General features: G+C 42.6%; 1 long non-coding RNA gene across 1 annotated transcript; it reads left to right on the top strand.

The window, feature by feature from the left end:
* The first annotated feature begins 1,845 nt into the window (after positions 1–1,845).
* LOC108449072 lies at positions 1,846–12,792 on the top strand. Its single transcript, XR_001865174.1, has 2 exons — positions 1,846–2,317; positions 10,230–12,792. It is a non-coding gene; the product is annotated as an uncharacterized LOC108449072 (long non-coding RNA).
* The last annotated feature ends 269 nt before the right edge of the window (positions 12,793–13,061 follow it).

The following is a 13,061-nucleotide window of genomic DNA, read 5'->3' as shown; positions in this document are numbered from 1 at the left end:
GCCATGGATGAGACGGAGAGAAGAAAGGCAAGACCAAACATTGCAGAGAACATTTTACAAAGGCCTCGGATCTCCATATCTCAAGGTCCAAGGGCTACAAACTGGCAAGATGTTGGCAAAATATGGCCTATAGTAACATCCCTTCCCCCCCGCCTGATCTGGAAGCTTTTCAGCAGCCCCATTCTTCCCCCTGAAGACCACACAGATGATCTTGCGGACCCTCAGAAAGGCAGCCTTCCCATCCAAAGCCAAAGTGCCCACCATGCAGGGTGAGGCAGGAGGTGGTTCCCAGGCAGATGCCCTTGCTTGCTTTAGGCATGGCCCCACAGCCTGTGGATGTGCTCACTGCCATCAAAGGCAGCCCCACCTTGGGGCTAAGCTTCAGAGCACTTCATCAAGGCCCACATCTCCAAGGCTAATGACTGCCTGCACTAGGATTTCTCCTTTATCCCAAGATCATCCCAATGCATATTTCACATCCACATTCTGCTGAGCTCCATTCCTGCCTACATCTATGAGTTCATGCCTTTCCTACCCATTTCTACTCCTGGCACGCCATCCAAGACAACTCTCTTTTTTCTTCTTCTGCCACACCTACCATGCATTTGTCTCTATACCAAGGGTGGCATTGCAAGACAGTCCCCAAGCATCTATGCCACGACCTAATTGTTCCTGGAACTCCACCTCTTCCAGGAGGCCTGTGTACATGCCATTCTAATAGTAAACTTTCCCACAATTAGTGGAGGTGTTGGCATCAGGAGCATAGCACAAACCACAAGGTGTGGACAAGCCATCCCTGGAGATGGGAGTAGTGCAGCTGAGCCACCTTGGGATCAGGCAAGGTAGTCACTTCTCTCTCCCTATCTTCCATTGTTCAATTTTGGAAAGAAACTGCTTGCACCCTGCTGGTCACTGCTGGTCACACCAAAGAAAATCGCTTCTCCTGGATTGAGAGTCTACCCTGGGAGAGTTTTCCATACACTTTACACTTAAGGATTGACAGTGTGGGATGTTGCATATGTTATATTATCCCCAGTATGTAGAGGAGAATATGGAGACTGAGATTTGCCTACTAAGTTTTAATATCAAAGAAGAAAAGCACCCTGTGCTCTAGGGGCAGGCACATGGAGCATCAGGCTGGGTGGTTTAGAGTCTAGAGCTGATTCATGAGAGCCAAGCATGCAGAAAGCATTACAAAAATCCTCTACGTTATTTCAGGCAATTAATGTGTTTGCCTTCTCCTCCTCCAGCTTCACTGCCCTTCTCCCGGGTCCCTCCTAGGTGCTGAGACTGACCATCTCCCCTTGGTGTGCACAGGGAGCACCACAGATCTGTGATGTCCCAGCACTTCACTGCTGAGACTGCAGCAGAGCAAGGCAGAGCGATGCATGGGGACAGTGCTCAATACATGTATAAATAATCACCTCTTCTGTGACCTCCAAGAGAGTGTGACTTCACAGTGATGTGTGTGAATGTCACACAGGCCCAAGAAGAGCTACTGCTTTGACTGCTAGCTTGGTTTCTGGGGGGCTTTCTTCTTCTTTGCCCTTCCTCCAGAGCCAAGGATCAGTGTAAGAGGCTGTACAGGTTGCTGCCCAAAAACACAGCAGTACTTTACTAAGACATGTCCATGCAGTTGATGGTTCTCAGCCATCACACTGCAATGGATTCTCCACATACATCTACAGACCGCAGAGAACCACGTTCTTCTTTCTCCCAGACTTAGTGACAGATTAAGTCACTTCAGCCTCCTGCTTGACTGGATCCCTGGAGTCCTGACATCCCAGTCTGTGCACACTAATGAAGCAGTATAGAAAAGGACTGTACCACATTCTTCTGGGAAGCTTTTTCCAGGGCAGATGAGGCACAGAAACATTGTCCCCAAATTGGGTGTGCCTAAATTACAACACGCTGAAGCGTTCTGTGGACTGGTAGATCAGTGAGTGGCAGAGGACTGGCCCCAAGTTTGGGTTAGCACCCAAGCCACAAAGCAGTGACAGATTTACATGAAGACTGGGACACCTGGCTGGGTCTGACCCCCATGAACTTCACAGCAATTTGTCTCATGCTGTGCCAGACCTTTGCTTAATGTGGTCATTCTTCTCAGCTGAGCCCACACTGACATTGCTGTACTGCGTCCCTTCTTGAGCCTGCGCTGAGACATCGCTCCTGTGTGGACCTGCTCTATGTGCCACAGACTGAGGGTCCCTCTGAGGCAAAACCTTCCAAGTGCCCTGGAGACACCAAGCTGGACACAGTCATAGTCAAGTGACACTGTGTGCTCCACGTTCAGCAGAGGATCAGATCAGAAAATGCTGTAAGTCTCCTTTATTGCTTTCTATGCATCTCACCAAATATTCCTAGGCATTTGCCGTGCGCTGTCCTTGCTGTTACCTTAGAGCTCCAAGCATTGGCTCTCCTTCACTCCCCACCACTGACACATTCGGTTTCTTTGCAGGTCAAAGAGAAAAGTGAGCAGAAAAACTGTACCTAATTACCTGTTAAAGTATTGTGGCAGAATAGGGAAAGGGTTAGTATTGAAGCATGAGAGGTACTGTAAGATAGAAAAAGCTTTGCCCCAATTCGCTATTGCCCCCCATTCTTTTTTTAAGGGGTATTTCATGAGTGAGATTTCCCCCACATCCTCTATGGGCAACACATGCCTGGCTCACCTCATTTACTCAGCTAGAGCATGTTTTATTAATCTGGAGTCTCAACAAGGTCCTTTAGTTCTATTAATTTATTAATATTGCTAATTAAATATCATATTCGCAAATGTAAATTTCCTAATAGTGTCCCTTCCATTTTCAAATTTAAAAAAAAAGAAAAAGCAGCAGCAGCTTGTTATGTTAGTCAATTGAAAGCAATTCAGGCTAATCAGGATAGCAGGGCTGTCTTGTGTCTGTAGAGGGAGGGCCACCGTCAGTTTGCTTTGGGGCAAATATCCACCTTCTACCGAGAGCTTTAACAATTAGATTTCGAAGCAGGTACAAAATTATGTGAGTGGAGTAAATGGAGGGGGGTGGGAGAAGGGGAAAGCAGAGAGTTTGGTGTATATGTGGGAAGAGGTACCAGGAAAAAAAACCTTAACAACTGGCACAGCAGAATTGATGAGGGTCGGGGGCACCCACGTAGCCAGAGCCCAGGACCAGCACTGGTGTAAGAGAAAGCATAACTTAATAGGCACCCAGGAAGCCTGGGAAATGGCTGGTCCTGTGTGGAAAGGGTCATGGGAAGGGACTGGTCCCTCTGGAGGGGACTGGTTCCTCTGGAGAAATGCAGTTGATGGGGGAGGTCCAGCATCTGATTTGTATTTTGCACGTTTTCCCTGCTGACACTTTCAGCTATGTATTTTTATATATCTATATGTTTGGGAAGATGTGATAATCTGCGCATTGGGATGACTGGGCTGGTGTTGCATTAAGGAAAGTTTTAAAAATACATTATATTGTTTTTAATATTAATGGTAACGACAGGGGCCTGTTCGTTATCTTTCCTTTTGTTATGAGCTCTGTAACCTGGGGATGCTGTGGCAATGTAAAAGGGATAATGCAGTGGTACTCCTCAATTTAGTTCTGTTCTAAAATTCCATCCTTCTTAATATTTATGATCAGAACCCAGAAAATAACATGTAGTTACCTTTTCTCAAAAAGTTTATCAAAAGCGTACAAACCTTTTCTTGCATCCATTGTGCAAAACGGACCTCAGTAAAAAAATCCTTATACTCATTGTATTGATGGAGAGACATAGACCCAGAAAACAAAATACAAGTCCTAAGGTTATTGCTGAATGTCTCTTCAGATCCCAGCCCTCTCCCTAGGTTAAATGCTAAACCATTTGCAGAAAGGCACAAAACAATACATTATGAGAAATTTGGGTGCAGAACATGGGCCACCTAGTATTTCATCCCCTGCTTTAAATGCTAGACTGCCCTAGCCCAAAGTATGAAAATAGTGAGAAGGGTACACACCGAAACAGGGGAAAATACAGCTGTCTCCAGGAAGGTAATTTTTTTTCTGTACACAGAAAGAATTCCCAAATGAAAATCCACTGATGACTCCAAGATGCCTAAATGAATAACAGCACTGACCAGGTCAAAAGCAGATCCATTGCAGCTGAGAGCTGGAGGGTGACACTCCCTCAGATGCAGACAGACCTGTTCCTTCTGAGACAAACAGGAAAATAAGGTCCCATTCCCGACACCTGTACTGAATCCTAGCAGCTGTCCAACTCTCGCTGCTGTGTTGCATGTCCATGCACCAAGGCTGGTGAAGGGCAAATGCTTTGCAACCTGGTTGGGCTGTTTAACCAGAGTGAGGGATATGTCATGTGGAGGGGTAGGTCTAAAAGGGAAGAGAAGGCATTTTGCTGCAACAAAATGCCTTTTCAATCTCCCACAGAGAGCAGAGACAACACAGAAAGCCCCGGGCTGAACTGGAAGGAACTGGTTCTTGTCACCTCACACACACTGGTCTTTTGGCTGTTAATGATCTCTGTTGATGCAAACATCATTTCCTCTGCATCCTGGCATGTATAATTGAGTGGGTTTGCAATGGGGAGACAGCACTCCACCTTCCCAGTCAGCACCTACTAGTAAGCAGCCTAATATCAGCTCAAGAAATGTTGCCGAGGTATCGGCTTCTGATGCCGTGTTATCGCTCCAGTTTGAGAAAGTATAGAGCTCACCTCCTCATGCAGACATAATAGGAGAGGACATCACCTTAATTCCACCTCCATTAGACCTCAGAGAGTTGACTGTGACCCCCCTGACCTCATCAATATTCAAAAGCTTAACAAAAAAAGGCTATAACTGGGGAAGTCAGAAATAATGTAATGCAGTATTGATTATTTTATGGTACGATTAGGTGTAATTACATCTCTCAAATTTTATTTTAATGTTACTTTATACTACTTTTAGCCTTTTAAAATTATCCAAAACATCTCTGTTTAATGGAATGAACATGCCTTCAATTTAAATGTGAAACAGTCTTTTTCTGCTAAAGTGTGACCTCAATATATTTGAAAACATAAATTACTGCTATGTATAAACCATAAAAAATGAATGATGAATTTAATTCTGGTGAAGCGTGAGGGACTAGGAATGCAATGGGGAAATACTGTTTATCCAGAGGAGAGCGGACAGCCCAGGTGGAGAGAAGGAGGCAAAATATGACCTTCTCTAACACTGAATGGGACATGTCATACAGAGGATTTGACTTTGGACTTACAGACCAAGGGCAAAAATCATTTATTCCCTGGATCAAGTCCTCAGCTGGCCTTGATCAGCATAGTTTCATTGCAATCAAAGGCATGATACCGATTTACGTCAGTGGAGATTTTGGTCCCCTGTATTTTCTTGGTACTTGATTCCCTCCAGCTTTTTTAGATGTGCAGAGACGAATGTTCCAGCCAGAGACCCACAGGGTAACCTCCTAACTCTTCATCTTTCAGACCTCTTTGCACTGCCAGACTAGTGTAAAAGGACCTTTGCATAAACAAGAACAGGGCTGTAAGAACCAACTGAACCCTCCTGTCTCTCATTTGCCAGTATCACCTCACCCATTATTAGAACTAATTACATTCATTACTGGGATCTAGGAGCCTTAGTCTCGAACCAGAGTTCCATTACTAAAGATATGAGACAGCTGAGTGTCCCTACTCAGCCTCTGCTCAGAGCCTTTTCTAACACACCAGTATTTTGATCCGTGGGCGTTATCACAAGAGATTTATTAATAAATTATGATAGGCCAAAACTGCTCCCTCGGTGGCCACAGACAGATGATTTTTTCCTCTGGGACCCTTGCTTTAAATGGAAACTATGCCTGAACTTCACTGCTGGACTTCAGCAGTGCTATCAAGTCCTCTGAGCACTTATTGTGCAAGTGTAAGTTCAAATTTCATCTTGATAGCAATTCCTATTTCCAACACAAACATTTCCTTTTTTTTACCTCTTAACATGCAGGTAGGGAAGAAAGTATGCTGTCACCCATAAGTGTATATAACAGTTTGAGTTTATGCTTGAGGAAAGGAGAAGCAGGGTTGCCAGAAGGGTCACCGATAATGGTCTTAGAGCTCCTTTGGGCCAGTGTGAGTGACAGACTATTAAATTAAGGCAATTTTCATATTAGTTCCTTCCCCACCTCTTGCCTCTCACCCACTGAAATCATTTAAGCCTAAGCTTTCTGTATCACTGGGGGTTATAAAGAAGGTGTGTAGGAAGAGAAATTAGAAAGACAGACAATTGAAATGTAACTGTTGGAGAATCTCAGCTTCTGTGCTGATGTATTCCATACATTATTCACAAATGGAAAAATCCCTATACATTCAAGTATCAAATATCTGAGGAGAGTTATCCTCCACTGCATCTCTTGGCTGCACACTATGAAGGGCATTGCCCACTGGGCTGGACAGAAGGCTGGATGCAGTTAGTGAGTCATTTTGGCTGGGCATTCTTTGACCCCTGAGGTCAGTGGCCAGCAGCTCCCAACAACCTGCACTGTTAGGTACATCTTGCCTGAGCACAGGCTTTCAGGGCTAACTCAGAATTCTGTAAAACCTTATACCAGATTGGAGTAAGTTCCTTTGGAGGAGAATTAGAAAGGGAACAGGTCTTACCACAGAATAAATACAGCTATGTTCTTTTAGCCTGCAAAGATAACTTAAGGCAAAAGTCTGTAAACTGTGTCAGTTGTTGAGAAAATATGGGAAACAAATTTATTCACCTGAAACAATATAACGTGGGGAAGCTCTGTACTGCTGAATGGTTTATTCAGTAAATTTCAGAGAAAGGAGTAAGTAAGACCTTAAGTAAATTATCCATGTGTGTAAGCACTTCATATTCTGCTTTGATTTTCCTTCTGTTGATAAAAGAAGCCCTAGGTAGTTCTAGGCTGAGGAGACCATCAGGATATGATATGCTACACCATCTTACATGGCAGCTCAGAGAGATCTTCTACCCTGAAAAGTGCTTGTGCACTGCCTTTTGACAGTCTAGAACAAGCCCTGATCTTTTTAGCCTATTCTATTGCACTTCAGCTCAGAGTAGCAACTTTAACAACACCTATAAAAGGCTAAGTTCAGCCTCAGCAGCAGCCTAAGGCCGGTTCAAATACCAAATCAATTCACTTGTAGGAAAAATCAGAGCAGATTGAAGTCTTACAGCAGAAAGCTGACACCAGTAGAGATCTATCTGGTAGGCTGTTCTGAAGGAGCTGCAATTTTAAACATTAATCCACAAACCATTATGTAAATGTCTTAGGTGGGTTTTCCCTGGCACAATTGGATCAGCTCCAGTCAAATTGTGCAAGTTTATGGAGAATACAAAAGTGGTAATTTTACTTAAGTGAAGCAAAGGAACTATCTAGTCTGGCCAATTTCTGAACTTGAGCATCTTGAAACTCATGTACCCCCTCTTAGCTCCTCTTCAAACTGAGAATACGATAGCTGTGTGAAGTGGTAATTGTGGGGATCACTCCTGATAGCTTTGTAAGGCTGTTCTTTGTCCCAGAACTATTGATACAGATTTACCATGAAGGACCTGCCTGTTTAATCCACAACTTTTCAAAACACCTGCCAGCAGTTCAGTGAATTCAGCAGCCAAACATCCCAGGATGCTCATCATCTGGAGCTGCTGATTTGTTGCTGTCCATTCTTTCAAGTGTTCCCTTATCTGCTTTACATCAACAGCCAGGGTGCCAAGATGCTCATTACTTCCTAATGGTCCATATTCCATTTCTATATTTTTCTTCTTAAAGACCAATTAAAAAAAAAAAAGTTAAGTAGCTCAGCCATTTTAGAATCACCATTGATTCCAGCTCCCTCCTAATTTATTAATGGGCTTACCCTCTCTATCGTATTTCTTTCCCCTGATATACTTCGAAGAGCTCTCATTATTTATTGTAGCCTTTTGGGCCAACATCTACTCCTTCTGCTTCCTACCTGCACTGAGAGCTGGAAAGGTTTCTCCATTTGCCTGTTGGCTTCTTCCCCATAGCTGGATGAATTCAGACATCTAAAGGTTTTCAAATTTGAAAATGGAGGAAGTTCTGTGTCATTCCTATTCAAGTCACACCAACTCCAGCAAGCCTTGGAGATTAGAAATTGCACAAGTGAGCATGTTCTAGTATCTGAAGAGCAGGAAAATGATACAGTATTTTAGGAGCAGTCTATCTAAAACAGATTCTGTTACCATTACAAGGGCTTTGAAGAAAAAGCACAAGAAATCTGACAAAATTGGACTAAAAATAATTTGAGTCTCCCCAGAAGACTCCACCAGCTCCAACCAAAACAATCAAGTTCAGCATTATAAAGTTTCCAAGGGAGCTGGGCACATCATTTCCCTGTTTTTTCTCTGCACTTTGGGAGAATCTCCGCCTGTGAGGATAGGTGCATTGGCTTCTAGGATTTACTGGATTTTCTTTCTTTTCAGGTAAGCAAATTATTCATAAGACTGAAGTAGGGAAATCCACTCCTTCTTCCTGGACACAATCAAGTTTCCCATCAATTCGGCAAATTGACATGAGGTTTAACATTTTCCCACTTACGTTGCCAAAAGTACTATGAAAACAGTCCCTCAAATTAATATCCAAACTAACCTTGCCCTGTAAAGCAACTTCGGGAAAAGCTTTAGAAGGTAAAATTACTAAAAAGTTTTACCAACAATAGAAAATCGGCCAAATAAAAAAACAGTTTTTAAGATTAAGGAAGGGCTGTCTTCAAACAAAGTGTATCACACAGACAGGCACTGAGAGAACACACAGGTCAGATTAACATTCACAAGCCCATTCTAGAGAAAAATTATTTCTGCAAAGATTTCAGGTAATGTTTCTAAATTTCCACATTGTAAAGTAAATGAAGAGGAAGAGGATGTTTATGAAGGCACAAATAAAAGGTGTAGGTGTGCACAAGTGCAGATGTATGTATACCTGTGTGCAGCAGAATGTTTCTGCATAGGTGCATGTGCGTACACGAAGAGATTAGCTGTGCTTTCCCATTGGTCTTCTTCTACCTTTAGTGTGCAGCAGTGACAGAAAAGGCTCTCAAATGGCCTTTGACCACCACACAACCAGTCATGCCAGGCTGTGTACAGACTCTGCTCTCATCCTGACCCAGATTTAGAGCAAAGTGATAAATAATAACTTGCAGTTATGTTTACTGACAGTTTTATCCAGCATTTTTGAAGTTTCATCTGCAGAAGCACGGGTGTAATCTAATGAGCAGCAGTGTTGATCCCAAGGGAATGCCAATCCCTGGGGATAGCCAAGGCCCTGCTTTCTGTTTAACGAATGTGCAGTGACTGGTTAGTCAAATTGTGTATCTGCATTTCCTGTGAATATCCCTGACCATCTATTCCCAGCTGTGTTTTCTATTTAAAGTTGGCATGATGCACGCTCAGAGACATCCCAGATGTTCATCCCTAGCAGGGAGTACAAATATCAGTTCTCCTGAGATAATTCAGTTTATCTATTATCAAAATCTGTAGCGCAGTAGCACCTAGATATCATGCAATGCTGAATGGACGCATGCTAAGAGGCAGCTCCTGTCCAGAAAAAGAGAAGTCTGAACAAACAAACACACAGAGGAGGAAAACAGAAGCACAGGGATAGAAAGCCTCCTTCCCCCTGACCAGACACACACAGCATGCCAATGGTTGAGCTGCTAGGGCAGAATTCCTGATCCCAGAATCCACAAGTATACCATGAACAGCTAAAGGCTTGAGTAGCGCTCTTTGGGTAGACACTCAAAACTCATTACTGAACAGGACAGATCACCAGCTTCCCTTCCCTGATGCTTCTGTTCTTTACTGTATCAGCACTGGATGGCACAGAAATTCCAAATATAGCAGCTCAGGAATCTCTTGCCTATTCCCTACTTGCCAGCAAAAAAACTTGTTTTGATATTTGCAGGAGCGAATTAATTTGGTATTCCTGATAAGATCTCAGACACACCCCAATGACACTTACACCCACAGACACAGAGGCTGATAACATCATCAGCTGACTTCTCAGCTCAGCAGCAGTCTTTTTCACCCGTTTCTACGATTATGAAATACATATTTTGTGTGGCTGGCTAATGCCAAAGTTACAAAATCCATGTAATTAAGATTAATTTAAGAGCTGGAGTGGATGAACTTGTGGCATCCACCCATTAATTAAAAGAAACACTTTGAATTTCAAGCGGCTGCCTTAATATTTCACTCTGAGCTGGCACTGTTAACCTCAAATTGGCAGGTGAGATGTGAGTGCCCAGGTGTGAAAGGCTGGGGGCCACTGGTTCGGGAACGCTGCCTGCATCGGGAGACAGGTGCCCTCTTCTGGACGGTGCAAACATACGACCTGTGCGGGCTGCTGGATCCCCTGCTTCCGTGAATACCTGTACATATGCTCCTGGCTAAATGCACACAAGCACAAAACCCAGGTACATAAGTCTGTGTAAATGTATATATGACACACATCTTTCTGATGACCCACATAAATTGTACGTAGATGGTTACCTGTAATGATGACGTTTGATGTATTACATGAATGTTTATGGAAGTTTGTGCTTTTTACGACATATGCATATGTGTATTAGTTCTGCAGAAGATTATGTAATGTCCACATGTGCTAGATTTTATGAGCCATGCAAAAACAACACTGAAATGAGTAAGTGTTCAAAGCTGTAGGAAAAGTATTTCAACCGAGTGGAAAAAACAGTGACAAACCTTCTGCACAAGTTTATATGTATGGCTTTGTAGGTTCTTTAGGGGTCCTGCCTGCTCAGCTCATCTAATCTTTCCATAGAATATGACCATTTTTGTTAACTATTTGCAGTGTCCTAGCATCTAAATTCTTAAACAATCTGACATTGCCTTTGTTGCAGAAACAGGAAGGGAATCTACAAACTGCCCTGAAGAGCTCACAGTTGATGGTATGGAGTGTTAAAACCACACTATATGCTGAAATGTAAAACTTCAGGTCCCAAGATTACCTTTCATTTGGAATGGGTCCATTTACCCCCAGGAATGAAATGAGAAATAACACAGATTTGGAATAACCTAATAATTTCAATTTGACTATGTTGATCACCTCATGCATGCATGGGAATACGAACAAAGATACATAAATGCACCTTGGGACATACTGATGCATATGCACATAAGCACATTAATTCAAAGAGGAAGTTAATTCAATAAGATTATGTACATGCACATAAAGTGTGTCAAATGTCCAAGAATGTGGAGATATGTGCATACATATACAGAAATTGCATTTAGATGACCATAAGAACATGTCTATGAAGTCCCTTAAGCAAACTTGTCAGAGAAGACACAGACTCTGTGTAAACAGCTGGAAAGATAGTTAAGACCAAATGTTTTTTCGTACTGTCATGTTACAAAAAACTTAAGAATCTCTTCATAATCCAGATTTTCTCTTGGATTCTCCAGCTGCCGAGTCTAGTTGTTTTATGTATTTTTTATAATATGAATTGCTCTCATGCAAAGGCATAGTTTTAATTCATTTAGAACAAAATCTCTCCCTCTTCTCTTTATGATGGGGGAAAAAACTTCAGCACAGCAGGCTGTTCTTTTCAGCACCTCCTGTTGGGTGCACTTAGACTGGTCTCTTCAAATATATCCCATAATTTAACCCACAGCGGTGGCTGAAGTAGAGATCAATAAGTCCCTCATAACAGCTTCTGCTGGATGAGATGTAAACCAGCCACTGTCTTTCTACCTTATTCTCTCTATCATTCCATCAGCACTCAGCGCTGAGTACAAGGCTTTGATCAAACTAGTAGTTTCCCTTCCAGACATCACCATGATCCATATCCAACTATCCTTCAGCAGGGCAGGCTCTGACACCCCTTATTAGTAGCTTTGTATTTGCAGAATTGTGGCAAGTACAGGCTGGATAAGAACTTGCATATGTTTAATAAAATCTAAATAACTGAGCAAGTCCTGGATCTAGTTTAGTTTACAGACTGGCTATTCCCAATCCTATATACCCTTCCTTATTGCCTCTCCTGACATCCTGATCAAGAGAAGCAATCCGATCACTTACATTTCTGATACTAAAGCAAGTCACAAACAAACAAAATAATCAGATATAATAATAATAATAATAGTCAGACAGGTATAACCTTACCTGTCTATGAAAGGCAGCCACATCTGGAGTGCAGTATAGCAAATGTTCAGAGCATGGCAAAACTGCAGTCCAGTGTATCTGCAAGGGAAAGGAAGAATTCGATTAACGTGTTGTCCTGTACCAACTCTAAATCAATTAACAGATTTTATTTTTAAATAGGTACATCTGTAGTTTTACAGCTTATGTATGAAAGCAGGCTAGGAGTGAGAGGACTTGTCTGATATTAACAGCAAGCAATCCAATAGTCGCTAAAAGTAGAATCTAGAATTAAGCAACACTGCACTGTCTGTACTTCCAGCACCTCTGCTCAGTTATGCTTAAGAGAACAATGAGATCTTTAACAAGCAGAGATGGCCAGGAGGTCACCCAATTGGGCCTGCAGAAACTGGTATAACTAATAACCAACACAAGTTTCCATGGTGAGGATTATAACATAGCCACCTCCTCTGACATGAGCAGATCTCTGCCCTGCTGATAGGCACAAAGCCTACCTGCACCTGAGACCAGGGCATGGCAGCAGATTTCGAGGTGTCAGTGTACTCTACATGTGTTCTCATTCTTGGAGAAAATGTTCATGATTATTTCATTTTGTGGCAGTAATGGAAAATACATTTTAGTGCTTGTGTCCTGCATTTGCAATTCATGTTCCCATACATGATTACATTAAGTCTGTGTTCTGTCATTTTTGATGAATGTAGCTTGTTTTCTGTAAAAAACAGACTCTGGGATGGAAAGTGACAGAAGTGAAGCTGTAACAAAGGATGATCAATTTTTTATGGCCAGCACCAAATGCAGGGAAAGTCGCTGAATTGTCTCTCTGAAGTTGGGACTCTTCAGTCATGGGCTGAAGTATGACCCATTCCTGTCACCATACTGTTTCTGGCAGTCACAGGGCAGCAGTGGCTAATACTGCTTTCTTCTTTTGCCAGAGTTGAT

Source organism: Corvus brachyrhynchos, unplaced genomic scaffold, assembly GCF_000691975.1.
Source record: "Corvus brachyrhynchos isolate BGI_N302 unplaced genomic scaffold, ASM69197v1 scaffold68, whole genome shotgun sequence".
NCBI classification, from domain to species: domain Eukaryota; kingdom Metazoa; phylum Chordata; class Aves; order Passeriformes; family Corvidae; genus Corvus; species Corvus brachyrhynchos.
The sequence above is the reverse complement of the archived record's forward strand: the minus strand, read 5'-3'. Positions and strand labels throughout refer to the sequence as shown.